At 46.9% G+C, this 20,933-nt stretch overlaps 1 protein-coding gene across 3 annotated transcripts in view; it reads right to left on the bottom strand.

Moving 5' to 3' along the window:
- SLC2A9 (solute carrier family 2 member 9) overlaps nucleotides 1-20,933 on the bottom strand; it is a 229,987-nt gene that overhangs the window by 193,495 nt on the left and 15,559 nt on the right. The gene's annotated exons all lie outside the window — the stretch shown is intronic.

Here is a 20,933-nt window from a genome sequence, read left to right on the forward strand (position 1 = left end):
TGGATGCCCATGGTCAGTAGTAGGGATAAACAAATTGCAGAATCATCATCATATGAAATACTATAGCTGCAAATGTGAATGAATATAGCTCTGTGCAAACACACATGGTAAAACCTCGCAAGAATAACACTGACCAAAAGAAGCTAAAAACAAAAGAACACACACAGTCTGATTCCACATGTAAAACCCAGAAGGATGCCAAATTAAAAGACTTTTGGAGGATTATATATAGAGGGTAAAACTACAAAGAAATAATTATTTCAAATGTCAGGTCAGGGGCCATCTCAGGAGATGATAGAAGAAATAATTGGGGAGAGACACTTGGTAGGACCTTCTTTTTCTTCTTTTTTTTCAGGCTGCAGTGCAGTGGTGTGATCACAGCTCACTGCAGACTTGATCTCCTGGGATCAGGACGTCCTTGTACATTAGAAGGTCCTTGTAATCATCCCAAGTAGCTGGGATGACTACAGGTGTGTGCCACCATGCCTGGATGAATTTTTTTGTTTTGTTTCTTGTACAAATGAGGTCTTGCCAGGTTTCCCAAGGCTGGTCTCAAGCTCCTGGGTTCAAGCCATTTTTCCCGCCGCAGGCTCCCTGGACCTTCTACACTTAACCTGGATTGTGGTGACGTGGGTGTTAGATTTATACTGTCTTTAACATGTGTGTGTGTGTGTGTGTGTGTACATGCATGCACAGACATGGTGCATAGGTGTGTATTTTATATACTCTTTGGTATGCATAATACATGCTCCCAATTAAAACAGAAAAGAAAGATGGCAGAAAGGTGTTTCAGGTAGAGGGAGAATCATGCCAAGACAGCATGACAGAAGAAAGCTTGGGTGGCCATGGAATTGCAAGGAGGCCAATGGGTAAGGAAAAGGATCCGAAAGGGAAGGAGTGGGCTGGATGAAGTTGGAGGGCAAGAAAGGGCAGGTCATGTGGGCCTAATAGGACATGGAAGTGAGCCTGGTTTTTACTTGGATTCTACTCTAGATGAAGTGGGAAAGTATTGGAGGGTTTTTGGCAGGGGGAGGATGTGGTCTGGTTTGCCACTTTCAGAGGATTTGCCATTTTCAGAGGATTCCTCTGGCAAGTGGGTGACAGGGGAGCTAGACAGGAAGCCAGGCGCACTGTAAGGGCTCTGCAGCAGTCCAAAGATCATGGAGGCCTTCACTAAGCAGTGGACATGGAGGGAAGCGGATGGATTTAAGGTGGATTTTGAGAGCAGAATAGGCAGGACTTCTGAGTGATTGGCTCGAGGTTTGAGAACAGAGGGTGTGGCAGAAAGTGAAAGAAGAACACAGAAGACTCCCAGGTTTCAGACATAAGCAAATGGTCCGATGGCAGGAAACAAGGTGAGGAGGGGAGACACCTTCTGCCTGTGAGGCATTTATCTTCTGTTTTCTCTTTCTTTCTGGCTTCACAACTATCTTACTCATAGCATGGAGCGAGAATAGAATATATTATCAACGGCTACAGCTATTCCTATTGACGAAGTTTCCAGATCTGGATGCACAAGATACTGATCTACATCACCCACTGGCTCATTCAACAAACATATGCTGACTGCTGGGCCCTGAACCAAACGCAGAGATAAACTGAACATAACCCTGATCTCAAAGATCTTCCATCCCCTGGAACTGATAATGCATCATCTCATTTAAGGATGCTCTTGGCTACAAGTAACAGGAAAGCTCAACTCAAAGTAACTGAACAATGAAGACACTTACAGAAATGCAAATTTACAGGAGTGATGAGCTTCAAGAACGGCTGATCTGGTGGCTCAGTAACGGCCAAGAATCCAGGTGTCTCCAAAACTCACTCTGCTTTCCATAGTTTTGACCTCATCCTAAGAGGGCATCCACTCGCAATTGTAGGCTAGCTACCAGCAGCAGTTTTGGCCACATGCCTTTCTACTCATGCATGGCTGGAGACAATAATCTTGGCTTCTCAAAGATCTCTTGGTGCTAAAAGGAACTTTCCTGGAACCTTCTAGCAAGCTTCTCTTTACATCTTACTGGCCAGAGTTGGGGCACAGATCCCTTATTAATCCACTGTGGAATGGGACCCATCAGCCTGTACCTCTGCTCCTGAATTCCTTTCCTTTATCTGCTCCTCCCCACCTGAGTGAATGAGACCACCATTTTCCAGTTGCTCAGCCAAAAACCACGAAGTTATTCTTAACTCCTGCCCTTGATACAGTCTCCTCAACTAATCCACCCTCACTCATCCCTGACTGCTAGGGTTGTTAGATACTGATCTACATCCTCCACTGACTCATTCAACAAACATGTGCTGACTACTGGGCCTTGAGCTAGATACAGAGATAAACTAAATGTAACACTGGATCTCAAAGATCTTCCATCCACTGGAGCTGATAATGCATCGTATCATTTAAGGATGCTCTTGGTTCAAGTAACAGGAAAGGTCAACTCAAAATAACTGAGCAATGAAGACACTTACAGAAATGCAGATTTACAGGAGTGGTGTGCTTCAAGGACAGCCCATCTGGTGGCTCAGTAATGGCCAAGAATCCAGTTGCTAACCCCACACCTCCAGATTTATATATTAAAGTCCTAACACCCCGTGTCTCAGAATGGGTCCTTATTTGAAACAGGGTCATTGCAGATATAATTAATTAAGATGAGGTCATATTACAGTAAAGCCCACCCTACTCCAATATGACTGGTTTCCTTTATAGAAAGAGGATTCAGAGACAGAGAGACACTGGTAGAGTGAATTTTGTTCTGCCTCCAAACTTCATATGTTGAAGTCCTAACCCTTAGTACCCCAGAATGTGACCTTATTTGGAGACAGAGTTTTTACAAAGCGAATAATATTAAAATGAGGTCATTAGAGTGGGCCCTAATCCAATATGACTGGTATGCTGAAAGAAAGAGGAAATACGGAGATAGACAGGCGCAAGAGAAAGATGATGTAAAGAGGCATAGGGAGAAGATGGCCATCTGTAAGCCAGAGAGAGGGGGCTGAAACTGAGCCTTCCTTCAAAGCCCTCAGAAAGGACCCACTCTGTGAACACCTTGATCTTGGACTTCTGGCCTCCAGAACTACGGAATAATACATTTCTGTTCTTTTAGTCACTCAGTCCATGGCACTTTGTTATAGCAGCTATAGAAAACTAATATTTTGCCTGGCTTCCAAAATGCTTCTCACCACTTCCACCATTCCATCACTCAACTGGTCCAAACCACCATCCCTTCACTGGGGCTACCAAGACACTGATTCCTAAACCCTCATCAGAGTGCTGCCAGCAGCCTTCTGAATGGGTACTGTGTTCTCTCTCAGTGGCTGGACACTTAGTCAATGTCAAGGCTTTCTGTCCTCTATAGGATATTTATCTGCCTTTCAGGCTCCCCAGCATCAGAAGCCCTCTGCCCACTTGGGAGAATTTCCTGCCTTAGAATCCTTAGCGGGAAACAGAGGACACATTACTACAGAAGCTAAACATGCCAGGCATGTGCTCTCCCAGAATCCCCTGTAACTAGAAGTGGACATATGACTAAGGCTCAGCCAATCAGACACTGGAACATTGACCAAGGCACTAGTGGGGCTAAGACATGGGGCTGAGGAGGATTCTTCAGCAGCAGAGGGAGCTCCGGCGGGATTGGGTTTGGGGGCAGCAGCAGGGGAACTGCAGTGTTCTGTGCCAGTGGCACAGTCAACAGCAGTGGTGGCTGCCAGGGAGCCCACAGGACCAGCTCTGCAAGTGATTTAGGATAGGATCTCCAGTTACAGAGCTTCCAAGACTGGCTCTCCAGCCCTCTCCCTGATGCTGTGAGCAACCCGCTCTTTTATCAACAACTTTTTTAGGTTTAATCAGATAAAGTTGATTTTGTTCCTTACAACCATGGAAATATGGAAAGTCTAGCAAAGCACATAAATAACCTCATTTCATCCTCATGACAACCCCTAGTGGTTAAAGCCCTCCTTTACAAACAAGGGGCCTGAGAGTTATATAACCCGTCCACACTCACTTGGCTTATGTGTGCCTGAAGGACTTTTGTCCTGGAGCTGCCTAACTTCAGGGCACAAATGCAACTGCTCCACAAACTGAACTCTTGAACTCATGATTAAGATGTGAAAGTTAAGCAGATAAATCTAATGATGCATTTATTGATTTAAGAGTAAATATTGGCTGGGTGTAGTGGTTCATGCCTGTAATTACAACACTTTGGGAGGCCAAGGCAGGCAGATCACCTGAGGTCAGGAGTTTGAGACCAGCCTGGCCAACAGGGTGAAACCCCATCTCTATTAAAAATACAAAAATTAGCCAGGCATGGTGGCACACGCCTGTAGTCCCAGCTGCTCAGGAGGCTGAGGCCGGAGAATCACTTGAACCCTGGAGGCAGAGGTTGCAGTGAGCTGAGATCACACCACTGCACCCCAGCCTGGGTGACTGAGCAAGACTCTATCTCAAAAAAGAAAAAAGACGATAAATATCAACTATATCACCTAAGCCCTTGCCATGGGCTGGATACTCTGTCAGACCCTGGTGAATACAGCAGCAACTACCCCCAAGGAGCACAGAGTCTAGTGGGAGAAACAGTGATGATTGCTAAGGCCAAGGATTAGAAGGGCCACAGGAAGACAGGTGGTAGAGGACACCCCAAGGGCTACTGTAAGTACATACAGAGTAAAGACCCTTCAGAGAATCTGGCATAAGTAATGAGTAGCCATGACTTCACTGCCACCCCTCCTGCCACCTGATAAATGGGAGACCTCCACATGTGCAAGGTCATTCTTGCACGTGAACGTGCTCCCTACGGCACTCTTATACTAATTCAAGCAATTGCAGCTTTCTTGCAAGGAATCTGGCTAATACCCACCCTGGAAGGCCTCTGATGACCACTCTTGCAGTAATGACTGGTTTCCTGGAATTAATGTAAGGAAACGAAAAGGATGCTGTTCAGGAGGAAATTTTCTTTTTTCCTTTGTGTTGCACTGCTCTCAGGAGCCTGGTGGGAAAAGAGAGGGTTTTCAGCTCACCCACTGCCAAGCGTTGCTTTGGGAGCCTGCAGGAGTTTCTTATTGTGACTTTGAGAAATGGCCGCCAGAAGCCTCTATAGAATCGGGAGGGGTCCGGAAGACTTGCCGCTTGGCCTGGGTCCCCTGCAGAAACACATTTCTCAAAAGTTCCCCGAAAGCTGTTTGTTAAGCAATGCTTTGGGCAACTGAATATCTTCCGGTCTGAATTCAGCAATGGCCCAGACGAAAGGCCTTGTTACCACAAGGCTGAAGCCGGTAATGAAGTTTGCTCAGAGAACCCACTGCACAAATATCCCCAAGCTTGAGATTTGTGAACCTCACATATGTGAACACGTGACTTGCCAGGCATGATACAGAATGGGTGCTTAAATAAGAATTTGTGGGCTGGGCACGGTGGCTCATGCCTGTAATCCCAGCACTTTGGGAGGCCGAGGCAGGTGGATCATTTGAGGTCAGGAGTTTGTAACTAGCCTAGCCAACATGGTGAAACCCATCTCTACTAAAAACACAAGAATTAGCTGGGCATGGTGGCAAGTGCCTATAATCCCAGCTTCTCAGGAGGCTGAGGCAGGAAAATTGCTTGAACCCGGGAGGCGGATGTGGTAGTGAGCTGAGATCACGCCACAGCATTCCAGCCTGGGCAATAGAGTGAGACTCCGTCTCAAAAAAAAGAATTTGAATTTTGAGTTTCTGCTGTGCGGCAGTAACCACATTACAATAGCAGGTAACTCACACATCATAGTTACAATATGCCGTGTACTATTCTAAGAACTGGAGGCATACTGACTCACTTCCTGCCCTCCACAAGGGTACTATTCGTTACTGCTGTTTTGGGCAGATGAGGTATCTGAGCCACAGAGCCACAAAGGACCCTCCCAACCTCACACCACTGACATGCAAGGTCACCAGGAGTCAGCCCCAGGGAGCCGGGATCCAGAGTCCATCTCTTAACCATTAGTTTATTTCAACTCTAAGTATAGAAAATACAAAGATGATGGTATCAATACCCTCTATTTTAGGGGAGAAGAGAAGAGATGGAATGAAGATTGGTTGACTGCTAAGTATGTATCAGACATCTGTATATCTCATCTCACTTAATCCTTGTAGCCATCCTGAGAAGTTTCATTCACAACAGAGAACTCTGGGGTGGAGGAACACATCCCATAGCCATGCCAAAGATGGTGGAACTGCAGAGCCTGCTAGACCTCACAGTGCTCTCCTCTTCCTGGACACACTGCCAGGCCACCTTACCCAGTCCCTTGCATCTAGGTGGGGCCATATGACTACTTCTCAAGTAAGGAGTGTGAGTATAAGGGACATGTGTCACTTCTTCACCAAGGCATTGAGAGTCTATTTGCCTGCTCTGCTCCACACTTGCTCCGGTCAGCTGGCCAGCCACAGAGGAACCAGCAGAGGACTCCAAAGTCCTAGAGAATGGTGGAGCCACTTCACTGAAGGAACCTGGGTCCCTGAATGGCTTCATGGAGCAGTGTTCCTGCTCATCTGCTTCAAATGAGGTGATAAGAGTGGGAACTTTCTGAGATACAGGGCTTGTTTATTATAGCAGCAAGTTTACCCTGCTGACACAATCAACCCGGCCACAGAGCCCATGCCATCACAATTGCACCGTGACCTGAGGCTTCAAGAAGGAGGAGAGATTTAGGTCAAGTCATGAAGGTGTGGAGATATAAACCTTTACCCAGAGAATTTGATTCTGTTTGAGGGAAACATTCTGCAATAAAAATTTGCTTTAAGATCATTGTGGTAGGTAACCTCTAAGCCTGCTTTGAGATGTCTCACTCATTCCTATCTCATGTGGGATTCCTTGTTTTACTTTTTCATTCAGCCAACAACCACAAGGCACATTCCTGTATCTTTCTGTCTGACTTTACAGGTCTGCTTCCTCACTACTAGGGGCCCAGCTTCCCATCCCGTCTTCTAGATACAGACTCTGCTGTTTCTTGCCTTCAAGGAGCTCAAGATCTTGCAGAGACAGTAGCCAAGTAGACACACAATTATAACATGAGGTAAAAATGCCATGATAGCAGGAAACCAAGAAAGGCTGTGGAACCCAAGTCAAGCAAGCAGGAAGAGCGGATGGAGTAGGCTCAGTTGGAGGATGACAGACAGAGCGAACAGAATTCTTGAAGGTGCAGAAACTGGAGGCCACAGGTTGCCACAGGAGAGCTGTAAAAGACTCAGTGGGTTGAAAGGTAGCCTAGCAGAAGGTTGGAGGCTGCCTGTATCCAGCTTTGCCTGCCAGCCTCTGGTGTCTACACAAAATTCTGTGGGCACCGGGGAGCCATTGGAGGATTTTAGCACGGAATTGACAGCTCTAATTTGTGGTTAAGAATGTTCTTTATAGGTGCAGTGTGAAGGCCATTTCAAGGATTAGACTAGGGGCTGCTAGGCCTGTTAGGAAGCTCCTGCAATTGGTATGAGATGATGAGTCTGATCAAAATTTCAGTGAGCTTATCCAGAAGTATTGATATTACGGCTAGTACTAACTAGACCCTAAACCATAAACAACTGAATAAGAGGCTACGTGGTTAAAGCAAAGGAGGCTTAACAAAGAGTCAGGAGTGCTGGGTTTAACACTCGCTTGCTCCACTGAGTCTTTCTGTGGCCTTGGGTGATCTTCGGCACTCCGTGTGCCTCTCTGTCAGTGTTGTCAATGTTAAGGGATTTGGGAATTGGCTTTATTCCACTCTCAACTCTGCTATTTCTTTGCTGGGTGATCTTGATTAAGTTCCTTAACCTCTCTGTGCCTCGCATTCCTCATCTGTTAAATCATTGCCCTCCTTAAGGAGTTATTGTGAGGATTTAATGAGAGAACGAAGATACAGCACAGTGCTGGGTCGATATGAAGTATATAACGAAAACCGGAGGTTGGAGTGGTGGATGGGTTGGTGGGCGTGTTGTTGATATTATTTCTGCATTTGTAAAATAAGGGACCTAGAACTCATTTATTTGTCAGATTTAAGAATCCATGAATCACTTACCATTATCTCCCAGGCCAAGAATTTGGGGGGCAAGTTTCTGGATAAAAAATTGAACTCTGCAATCCCCAGCCAAGAAGACTGGCTTACAGCATCTCCAAATAATAAAAGAAATTGCCAGACAATGGGAGGCAAATTACCTCGCAGCCTGTTTAACAACGTTAATGTACCTTACTGATTCGCAAAGAGCCTATCATGAACTCACTTGGAATTATTCTCAGGAGTGCTATAAAAATACACAGAAGTAGAACACTTGGTGGCTGGGCCAGAGTACACACACCATTGCATAAGAGAGTAAGTCATGCCCACAGTGCCTTCGGGCTTTATAAAGACAGTCTGCACCACTGAACACACTGGCGCAGGGAAGAACGCAGTTCAGACGTCCTTAAAAAAGTGCCCATTGCTGACCCAGGCCCTCTGAAGTTAGAGCCATACAAGAACAAAATTCCACAAGCCCAGCAGTGCTATCTAAAGTCGCCTGGCTCCCTGAGGTAATGCCTCCTGTGCAGAAAAGAGCTTGCACAGTAGGCCTGAGTCAGCTCTTCCTAGAAAGACCTGCTGCCAGGTAAGCCTCGGGCTTGCATCCAGGAACTTGGGTGTTGGAAGGGTTGCCACACTTCCCAGATCTGATAAGTGTGACTCACTGTACCTAAACTGTGCAACAGTGTGGTTTATGCTGTCTCAGTGTGGTTTATATCTGCTTTCCTTCTGGGAATCTGGAATTGCCTGTATGCCAAGCAGAGAGTACCCATGTGACCACCTCCCAGTAAAAAACCCTGGACTCTGAGTCTCTAATGAGTTTCCTTGTTAGACAGATTTCACAGGAGTTGTCACAGCTCATTGCTGTGGGGATGATGCGTGTCCTGTGGGGCTCTGCTGGAAGAGTTCTTTGGAGCTTGCCCCTGGTTTCCTCTGGACTTCACCCCTGCGCCTTTTCCTTTGCTGACTTGGTGCTGGGTTCCACCACAGTGATCAGTCATAGCTGTGAGTACTACCACATTCCTGTGCTAGCGCCTGTGACACACGCCAGTGAATCATTGCTACCTGGGGATGGTGTTGGGAGACCCCAGCACACCTTCCTTGTCCTAAGGAAAACAGCTCCCATTTTGGCTTGGCTTGATCATTCGTCTGCAGGTTTGTGGTGTTTGTTTCCTTCTCCCCATGTGATCCTCCCGGGGGAGGCTGGCTGACTGACTGACTGGGAAAGGCTCCTGTGCCTCTAGACACCTGAGACTATTTTCTTCCCATAGCTGGCTTTCGGCATGAAATGAAACAGGGTGAAAAAGGAGACATCGGTTATAAGCAACAGCCAGGCAAGTAAGGCTTTCAGAGCCCCCTGGGTTTTCCCTCAAGCACTTTGCAGTGAGGGGCAGCCAAATGCTTGGGTTTAATTAGATAAAACATAAAGAAGGTAGGTTTCATTGTCTATTTGGCCTCAGGCAGAAGCCCCCCCAATATCATTCTTATCCAATCACAATCCTGAGCCTTCCTCCTGCTGAATGAACGTTCTTCTGAGAGGTCCTAGAGCTGTGTTTACAGGCGACAGTGCATTTACGCAGACTGGAGATGATATTTTGGTCTCCTTCCTGCAAATCCTCCAGTTGGCCAATCAAATTGTCTTCATTACCAATCAAATCACCTCCGGCTGCTTAAGTAGCAGGGGCCCTGTCTGCAACATCCATTCTGGAATAACTCATGTGTAGAACAGGAATAAGAACCCCTAGCTTGTAGATGAGGCTGCCACAAGGATGAAATAAGGTGTGTGAAGTCCTGAGCATGATGTCAGCGTACAGCAGGTGCTCAATAAATTTCAGGGTCTTCCCCTGTGGGTCAGAAATAGGGTGCTTCTAGTTTCACTTGTCTGGCTTGTTCACACCAGCAGCTGTGCCACTCCAATGATGCCCCCTCCAAGTTTCCCCACCTCCCATCTTGTTGGATCAGCTATCCCCAGCTCTCTGGCTGCAGCAACCACTCCCCATACCACACTAAGCTGAGCTTCCTTGATATTTGATGGGACCGAGGTCCTTTCCCCATTTGGCTCAATAAAGGCATTTTTCTTGGAGAAACTTTATGAAATGAGAAAATTCTATAACAAAGAGGCAGGTCATCCAGCTCTAATACCTAGGACCTCCAGGGCATGGTCCAGGGAGGGTTGGCACCCACAGCCAGGGACACCTGGACACCAATGCCCCAGGCTGGAAAAGGTCCCTGGGCTCCCATCAGTCAGCAGCTGTGCTGGCTCTGATCAAACCAAACCAAACAATGACTCACAGCTCCCAATTTAAACAATGCAGCAGTGTCTCATATTAGAGAAAAATTGGAAACAACCTCAGAGGCCCGCATTAGGAAGATGGGGCATCATGGGAGGCAGCTCCACATGGCTGTAAAACATCCTGGTGATGGAGAACTTTCACTAGCACTTACACTACAAATAGTAAGCCAAAAAAGAGGGTATTAAACAGCGTATATGGATGATCTTTGGAAAAAAGAGTGGATTTAGATGAAACATTAAAAGCAGCCTCTGGATGGAGTCTGGGTTTTGACTGTGTTCAGACCCAAGGGTACCGTCTATTAGCTAGGTAGCCTTAAGCCAGTCACTCCATCTCTCCCTTATTTGTAAAATGGGGTTATCAGCATAATATCTGCCATGCCGGGCTGGTATACAAATGAAAGACATCGTCTCTCACTCACAGAATGACATCTGTATGCACAGCTTCATTATCAAATTTCTGTGCTGTGTTTTTTTTTTCTAATGGAAGTCTGTTGCTTTTATAGTTACTGAGATAAAGTGAGACGAAAATAAGAGGAAAAATGAAAAGAGCAGAGGGTGAGGGGGTGAGACTCTGGAATTCAGAGCTACAATTTCATAGACATACAGCCCGTTGTTTCTGCAGTGAAAAAATGCACAGTGCCCTCCTGTAATCTCAGCCCTCTTCCACCAAAGTGTTGAGGCCTGCTACGCCTCCCCCTCGCCCAAAGCAGAACTTATTTATGTCATTTGAAACAATCTATGCTCATGATTCCCTCCTGGTTTCCTTGAGAATGGGTCTCAGGCCACACCAGAGGCACCTGCCATAGTTCATGCTTCTTTCTCTAAGAGTGCTGGGGTTCCCAGAGCAGCCTGCTAAGATGGCATTGTGGGGTGGGATTCATTGAAAGCACCAGAATTTGCTTTTGGGTTCTCTCTCTGCTGGCTCACTTAAATTCTTCTTTGATCAGCTTCTAACATCTGCGGCTAATTGGGCAGTTCTACCCTTATAGAGAAAAATGTTGATTTTGCTTTTTATTACCATTTGTTTATCTGCCCTTAGGGATGGATCAGAGAGGGAAAAATAATAGAATATACCATTTATGCTGAGGAATTTATGGGAAGTCAAGTTAATTTCTCTACAGAAACCCTGGGCTTAAATACTAACACCCTGGGGGATGAGAGTCTTGTCTCCCCTCCCAAAAAGACAAAACATTGCCAACTCAAAAACCACTGGAAAGGTGAGTAACTTCTTATAAAAGCCATTCAGTATCGTTTGTGTGACTGCTAGTGTTGTATCAAATAAGTCCTAATTTATATTGGTTGGTGCGGAGCCAATGAGTTAGACTCCTAAATTTAAATTCTCATTCAGTCTTTCTCACTCCTTCCTTCCCTCATTCAATAATTCATTCAACAAACATTTTTTGGGCATTTTATGTTTATAATATGCATTCGTGTAATGTACATCTTATATATATAGTAGACAATTGTGTACTAAAGTTTGGCTGCCCTTTGTCCCTAGTTCTTGGGATGTAGCCTGTGAATTCTTGGGATTCTTGAGTTATTCATGGTGGATCTCTTAGAACCGCCTTGATAGTGTATGTTAATGAGATAACTCAGGATGGGGGTTGGCCATGCCAGAAAGACCAGCCATGGGATAGAGGGTTGGGGCTTTGAGCTGAGTGACATCAACCCTACCTCCAGGGAGAAGAGGGGGACCAAAGACTGAGCTCGACCTTATGGCCAATGACTTGCTCAATCACACCTACATGATGAAATCTCAATAAAAACTCAGAATGGAGCTCGGGTGACCTTCCCTGATAGACAATACTCTGTGGGTGGAGAGAGAACACTAGAGCTGGAATCCTTACAGATCTTGCCCTGTGATCGCTTCTTGTGGCTTATTCTGATTTGTATACTTTTTGCTATAATAAAGCTGTAATTCTAAGCATAACACTTCCTGAGTTCTGTGAGTCATTTGAGCAAATTATCAAATCAGAAGAGGTAGTGAGAACTCCCAAATGTGTTACCATATTTTCAGAAGTGTGGCAACCCTGGGAACCCCTGAGCCTGTGGCTGGTGTCTGAAGTGAGGGGAGTCTTGTGTAAGCCTGTGCTCTTGTGAGGTTTGGCCTAACTGGCTAGTTAGCATAGGGGGTCATGGCAAAACTTTGTGCGAGGTACTTTGATAGACTCCAGGGAAACAAACGAAGTATTGTTTGGGAAGACACTTTGATCTGTACAATCCTCATTGCTATACTTTTGCTAAGTCTCCAAGCACTTCCCCTGAGCCGCAGGCCAGGAACTGTACAAACAGGCACCAAGGTCACTCTCTGTCCTTGTGGTCAGCCCTGAACTGTCCCTCCCCCTCCCCTTCTGTTCCCCAACCACTGCATTCCCTGTTTGTCTCATTTTTATTCTCATTCATGCCTCCTATTCAACCCACTTATTATCTCAACTTTGGTCCTTTTTTCATGGTGAGCTTTCTGAACGTCCACCCCAAGTGGTCATTCTGCCTAGGCTGGCTGTTCTCTCAGGCTCATTGCAATGTGGGTTCCTCCTACAGTCAAGGGAAGTGCGCGAGTCCTGGGTCAGGAATCCATCCAGGCCCACCGCCTCCATGGATCAGCTACTCTTGAACCCCACACCCTTGATATTTGTCTTGGTTGGGCCCTTTTGGATGAAGTCTGGGTTCCATTTTGTCTACCCTGCTGCAGACCTTGCATTTCTTTAGAACACTGCTTCCAGAATCTTCCTGTAGGCTGTGTGGACAACACCCATGAGCAAGAGGAGCTTTGACTCATGCTTTGCCCAGGCACCATCATCCCACGCAGGCCCGTATCAGCCCTGTCTGCCCATTTCAGTACCGAGAGAATGACCCTTGGGGCTCAGAACCCCCCATTCCAGCCTGTGGGTCTCCATTCAGCCCTCAATAACCCTCAGGTGGATTCTAGACACTGCGTGATCACAGATACCAAGGGGACATCTTTTAGCACACCTCTGGCAATCTTCCCAGACGATTCTAGCAGCACAGTGAAGCAGGTTCCAGTCACTGCAACATTCTCCTACTAAAGGTCAAGGATTACAATGGCATAAATCTGAAGTCATTTGCAAAGTTTCAGATGAGCACGCTGGCATGCATGACTGACTGAAAATTCAGGCAACGATCATGCTACATTTGATTGGCATGCAGATTAGCCCTGAATTTGGCAGTCTTTTATAATAACTTCAGGATGTTTCAGACAGAGAGGTAGGTAGGTAGATGGACAGACAGAAAGTTACAACTATGCCAATTAGAGTTAGTTCCTGGAAACAGAAAGGACAAAGCCTAGACAATCAGCAATACATGAACAAAAGAAAGGAGATTAGAAAACATACATCTTCAGGAAGATTTACCTCCCATTTAGATGCTATGCAGCATAGGCTGTGGATTAATTTTAGCCAGCCAGCCCTGTGCCCAGAGGTACTAATGACATAAGGCATCTTCAGCAGCCTCCTCCATTTCCTAAAACCTCTAGCACAGGGGTTAGCCAACAATTGGCCAGCAGGTCAAATCTTAAACCACCATCTGCTTTGTAAATAAAATTTATTGGCACATACGCCTGCCCAATCATTTACATATCATCGATACCTGCTTTCTCTCTACATAGGAGAGTTCAGTAGATGCAACGGAGACCATATGGCCAAAAAGGCAAAAACCATGCACTATCTGGACCTTCACAGAATATTTGCCGATTCACAGAATGCAGCAGATCAGCCTCGTGGAACAGAAAGAAGGAATACTCGGGAATTAGACAGACCTGGGTCCAAGTCCCCACCTGTGAACAGGGGAGAGGTGGTCCTGGAGTTTTTACATAGGACAGACTCACAGCTGGCAATTTGTTTGAGAGTGAAGAGACCTAAGGACTTGCCTTGGGTTCACTTTAAATTTAATTGTATCCATTTGCTCATTTAGCAAATATTTTTTAAAAATGCTAACAATGTGTCAGACATTGTTCTAGGTGCTGGCACTGCAGAAGCAAGGACCCTACTAAAGTGAAGGGAAGGACAGACAAGAAGTAAAGGAACATATCATATCTCAGGTAGTGTTAAATAGCATGAGGAGAAATAAATTCGGTGAGGGCTAAAGCATGATGGAGGGGCGCCATTTTGGATAGGCTGGTTAGGGAAGATAGCTCTGAGGAGGGGAGATCTGAGCAGAGGCCAGAAGTAACCAAAGGAGAGGACACAGGAAAATCAGAAGAGCCCTGCAGCCAGCAGTAGCAGGAGCAGCATGTGCAAAGGCCCTGTGGTTCCAGTGTACTGTGGGTTTGAAGGGTAGCAATCAGAGAGAAGGTTGTGTAAATGGAGAAGAGGGAGTGAGGGGGAAAGTGCTGATGATGATGACAGAGTGGTCACAAGGCACCAGGTACCCTGTAGGTCACCACAGTCTCACTTGCTTTCCAGGTATGGTGGGTTTTGAGCAGAGGGACAATATAATCTTCCTTCATTTGTCAAGGATCCCTTTGGCCTTTGGGCGGAGAACTGTAGGAACCAGGAGGGTAACAGAGAAGCTAGTTAGGGTTTAGTCTGCAGAATGAACAGCGGTAGCTGCTCGGGTATTGATCACGGCGATCAATCCACCACCACAGCACAGATAACCCTGAGTTTCAATAGCTAAGGACAATAAAACCTCTTGCCAGTTCATGCGAAGTCCAGTGTGCGTTTAACAGTTCTCTGCCAACTAGGGAAGAAAGAACTGAAGATCCTGTGGGGTGCTGCCAGGAGCCAGGCCTCACGTGGCCTGTCAGCGCCTCTGTTCACATCCCATCCACCAAGCTGGCCAAGGACCCTATGGATGCATGAGCCTCAGGGTTCTCTTCCACATGGGGCATGAAACGTAGTCAGATGCTGGCGATTCTTGGAAAGTCCAATGGCCAGAACACAGATCCAGGTGACTGTGTTGAGGAGAGGCCAGTAAGAATTTTTAGGACGTGTCCCATCCTTGGAACTTGGATGCATTGACTTCCCTCAGTCTCCGTTTCCTCGCCTTTAAAAGGGGGTTAGTGATGGCTCCCTTGCATATTGTAACAAGGATCCAATGTGTGCACAATCCTGACGTGGGCCAAGTGCAGAGCTGGTGCCCAGAGGTGAGTTATTTTCATTTTCAGCATTTCAGAAAGTTTCCAAATATCTGAGGACAGAGGAGCACCGAGCTTTTTTAAGGTTGAGTCCGGACGGCCACAGGGCCGCCGGCAGCTACTGCATGGATTGTTCTAACGGTGAAAGCTGCTTCCCCTGAAGGTAAACGCCCAAGGCCTGGGGTCTGTGCCCCATCACCTGGGCCCCCAGTTATCCAACAGCTGGAGATGTGAGGCTGGCTGGGCCGTGGCCTTGAGAACCTGGCCAGTACTAAAGCCAGCGCCCCCTCCCATGGGGCAGCACCCACGCACCACCCCCAGGCGTCAGGCTTTGTTCATTATCTCTGTGAGCAGACACCCCCACCCACTATAGGCCAGCACTAGTATCTGCACCTCCTCCGTTCCAAGGGTTTCTCCTCCTTTCGAGAGCCCAGCACGCCAGGTGAAGCCCTGCTCCCACACCCCAACAGCCCGCCAAGCTTGGGTCCTTCCAGCCTGTGTGAGATCCCATTCCTTAGAGTCTCTGCTCTGTTCCTGGTCTCCCTGGTCCTGGGGCTGCCTCACGCACCCATCCCCACGCCCACTGAAGGGGAAGAGAGAACTCGAGGTGATCGCTGGACTCTGGGCTGAGCTCCTGCAGCTTCACGTGTCCTTTCATGTCACAGCGACCTCACAAGGGGCTCCACGCCAGCACTCTGCAGAGGCATCTACGTGGGAGGGCCTCCCAGGGAGAGCCTTGGCCCTCAGCCTGCTCACAGCCTGCTCATAGCCTGTGTGGTCCTGGCTCGTGCTCCTGTCCTGGCCTCTGCAACCTTTCTAGTCTGGCCTCAGCTCCCTTTTCCAGCCTCTACCTTCCCACTGCCTTGGACCCCACATCCAGCTACCCTTAGGTCTTCACAGTTCCCAGAAAGCCTTAAGCTCTCTCTTTCAAGCCCAGGGAGGCCCTGCTGGCCTCCCCAGGTAGAATAAACCTTCAGCTGTCCTGTGGCTCCATGCAGCCTGCTTCACTGTCTGCTGATTATCTACTGAGCATCTGTCACTGCTGCTGGTCTGGGAGCACCTCAAGGACATGGACGTGTGTCCTTTTCATCTTTCTACCCCAGCCCCTAACCACATGACACAACAAGGGCAACACCCAGGGAAGGGCGCTGAAGGATCGCCTGAACAGCTGCCCCTCTTCTCACAAAGCAACACGAGTAAACACAAAATGTCAGGACCTTTAGGCAGAGCAGAGAAGAGCCTACATGACCCGAAACCCCATAGGGTGGGGAAGGGCTTGGGGAGTGGGTCTAGCTACTAATACAGCTGTCTTTGGTTTCTCAGTTGGATTAGGTCCTTTATGAGGATTGCTTTATGAGCGCCTGAGGGAGGGAGGGGTCCGAACAGGATTCAGACAATCACAGCTTCCTACTTGTAACACATGGCAGCAGCATCCACCTTGTTCTTGAGGCCCTAGGGTTATTGTAGGGAAGCCTTGCATTGCCTTTGGTTGGCAGATGGGCAGGTAAGCAGCCCTGGGCTGGCTGTGGCTCCTCTCATCTCCCCTTATTCCTCTTTGCCTTTGGTGATCAAGCCATACTCCCCCATGGCTGCCATTAATGGTCAGGGGCAGGAAGGAGGGGCAGAGGGCACGGCATGGGTCTTGGGTTCAGACAGACCTGGGTTTGGGCTCCACCTCTGTCACCTCCTGGCTGTGTGATCCTGGGCAAGCTGCTTAAATGCTGAGCCTCTGTTTCCTTGTTCATGAAATGAAGGTCATATCAAGAATTAGCTACCTTGAACTGAATTGTTTCCCCTCCAAAAACGTTGCATGATTTTTGTTGCAATGACAGGGCACGTTGAAGCCCTAACCCCTGAAGTGATGGTATTTGGAGATGAGGCCTTTGGGAGGTTACTGGCGTTAGTGGAGGTCATCGGGGCGGCCTCATGGTGGGATGAGTGTATTGCTCTCTTGAACTTTTCCTCTCTGCCATGTACAGACAGTGGGAAACAGGCCATCTGCAGAAGGAAGGCCATCTGCAGACAACGAATCCACTGGCACTTTGATTTTGGATTTCCAGGTTGCAGAAAGACGGGAAAATAAATGTCCATTGCTGAAGACCCCAGCTCCCATTCCCCCAGGCACTGGCACATCACACTCTACCAACTTCCTAATTTGCTACCATGTTGGCCCAGCCAGGCCTTTGTGTATGTGCTTCAGCTCCCCACCTCCCTCTGACACCCGTGGAAATCCTACATATCCCTCAAAACTCAACTCAAATACCACTTCCTCCAGGTTGCCATCCCTGATCCCCAGAGTTGGACACATTGTAGACTTAGCAATGCTTGCTGAATGAATGAGTGAGTAACGGGATTGCTCCTTCCTCATGTTCACGATCAGTTCTTGAACCCATATAATTCTATGCCAGGTGCAAGTTTCTCATATCCACAAACCATGAGTGCAAAGGTTCTCCCCACTCTCCGCTGGATGTTTTGATGAACTTTCAAGATGAAACAAGAGTCCAAATTTCCAGTCCTCTTTCTAAGACAGATATGGACAACCCGGATCCCCATCTCAGGATGACATCATAATGACAAAATCAAAGATTACTGACTGCTGCTGGTGCCTCTGGAAGCCATCTAGGCCCCCGGTTTTTAAACTGTTTTTAGCAACAGAACTCAAAACTGTCAGAGAATTAACAGCATTTTTTAAAAACAGAACTCCTATTCACAATTGCTACAAAGAGAATAAAATACCTATGAATACAGCTAACAAAGGATGTGAAGGACCTCTTCAAGGAGAACTACAAACCACTGCTCAAGGAATAAAAGAGGACACAAACAGATGGCAAAACATTTCATGCTCATGGTTAGAAAGAATCAATATCATGAAAATGGTCATACTGGCCCAAAGTAATTTATAGATTCAATGCTATCTCATCAAGCTACCATTGACCTTTTTCACAGAACTGGAAAAAACCACTTTAAACTTCATATGGAACCAAAAGAGAGCCCACATAGCCAAGACAATCCTAAGCAAAAAGAACAAAGCTGGAGGCATCATGCTACCTGACTTCAAACTATACTATAAGGCTACAGTAATCAAAACAGCATGGTGCTGGTACCAAAACAGAGATATAGACCAATGGAACGGAACAGAGGCCTCAGAAATAATACCACACATCTACAACCATCTGATCTTTGACAAACCTGACAAAAACAAGCAATGGGGAAAGGATTCCCTGTTTAACAAATGGTGTAGGGAAACCTGGCTAGCCATGTGCAGAAAGCTGAAACTGGACCCACTCCTGACACCTTACCCTAAAATCAACTCCGGATGTTGATTTTAGATTTAGACATAAGACATAACACCATAAAAACCCTGGAAGATCACCTAGGCAATACCATTCAGGACATAGGCATAGGCAAGAACTTCATGACTAAAACACCAAAAGCATTGGCAACAAAAGCCAAAATAAACAAATAGAATCTATTTAAACTTAAGAATTTTGGCACAGCAAAAGAAACAATCATTAGAGTGAACTGGCAACCAACAGAATGGGAAAAAAATTTTGCAATCTACCAATCTGACAAAAGGCTACTATCCAGAATCTATAAAAAACTAAAGCAGATTTATAAGAAAAAAAACAAACCAATTCAAAAGTGGGAAAAGGATATGAACAGACACTTTTCAAAAGAAGACATTTATGAGGCCAAGAAACATATGAAAAACTGCTCATCATCACTGATCATTAGAGAAATGCAAATCAAAACCACATTGAGATACCATCTCACGCCAGTTAGAATGGTGATCATTAAAAAATCTGGAGACAACAGATGCTGGAGAGGATGTGGAGAAATAGGAACACTTTTACACTGTTGGTGGGAGTGTAAAGTAGTTCAACCATTGTGGAAGACAGTGTGGCAATTCCTCAAGGATCTAGAAATACCATTTGACCCAGCAATCCCATTACTGGGTATATACCCAAAGTATTATAAATCGTTCTATTATAAAGACACATGAACATGTATGTTCATTGTGGCACTGTTTACAATAGCAAAGACCTGGAACTAACCCAAATGCCCATTGATGATAGACTGGACAAAGAAAATGTGGCACATATACACCATGGAATACTATGCAGCCATAAAAAAGGATGAGTTCATGTCCTTTGTAGGGACATGGATGAATCTGGAAACCATCATTCTCAGCAAACTAACACAAGAACAGAAAACCAAACACCACATGTTCTCACTTATAGGCGGGTGTTGAACAATAAGAATACATGGGCACAGGGAGGGGAACATCACACACTCAGATCTGTTGGGGGGTGGGGGGCTCGGGGAGGAACAGTGGGGCATGGGAAGGTTGGAGAGGGATAACATGCGGATAAATTCCTGATGTAGGTGACGGGGGGATGGAGACAGACCATGGCATGTGTGTACCTATGCAACAATACTGCAAGATCTGCACATGTACCCCAGAACTTAAAGTACAATTAAAAAAAAAAAAAACAGAACAGAACTGACCTGCACAAATAGTGCTTAGATCCCTGAGGCACCTCTGCAAAATTCCAGGGCTCCTGGGAACCTTTGAGACTCACTGTCCCAGCCTTCCCCTGCCTTTTGTACACAAGGATGCTGGACTCCCAAGCAAGAAAAGCCTGGAAGGCACCCAGGGCTGTCCTTGGTCTGCTTCCTGTCGGTCCCCAAAACAGCCTGTGCTCCAAGAACCTGGAGCTCCCCACATTCCCCGATGTGTCCTACACCCCAGGCTTCCATCTCTCACTCCAACTCCAAAACTTGGTCAGGCATCAGTTCCTGCAGGAAAGCTTCCCTCACACCTCCATCCTGCCCTTACCCGTGGGTGGTGGTAGGTCAAAGCCAAAGCCAGCACCCGTGGAATAGCACCTAAACCTTACAGCCTAGGTAGGTGGGACCCAGCCTTTAACTGGGAACCAGAGGCACAACGTGAAGAAGGGCCTGGGGGAATTGCACCTGGATCTGACTTCAGAGTGAAACAAAAGCCAAAGATGGGTCTTATCCAGCAGACACCCAAGTGGCCTCTGGTTGTAATTTAAAGTCAACAAAAACAGGCCAGGCACAGTGGCTCCAGCCTATAATCCCAGCACTTTGGGAGGCCAAGGCGGGCAGATCACTTGCGGTCAGGAGTTCCAGACCAGCCTGGCCAACACGGCAAAACCCCATCTCTCCTAAAAATACGAAAATCAGCCGGGAAGGTTGACAGGCGCCTGTAAATCCCAGTTAGTGGAGAGGCTGAGGCAGGAGAATCATTTGAACTCAAGAGGTGGAGGTTGCAGTGGGCTGAGATCATGCCACTGCACTCCAGCCTGGGTGACAGAGCAAGACTCCATCTCAAAGATAGAAAAATAAATAAATATCAACAACAACAAAACAAATCAAGAAAATGTCCTAGTTTCTATACATAAGGCCCCTCCTGCTCCTTTCCCTGGCATTAGGGCCCAGAGGATCCCCCCACCCCTGCCTCCCCAGGACTTCTGAAACCCCCTTCATCTGGTCTCCCAACTTTCTCCCAGGACACCCACCCTCCAGCCGCAAG

The sequence above is a fragment of the Sapajus apella genome, unplaced genomic scaffold, assembly GCF_009761245.1.
Source record: "Sapajus apella isolate SASKATOON/1434 unplaced genomic scaffold, GSC_monkey_1.0 scaffold85, whole genome shotgun sequence".
NCBI lineage: Eukaryota > Metazoa > Chordata > Mammalia > Primates > Cebidae > Sapajus > Sapajus apella.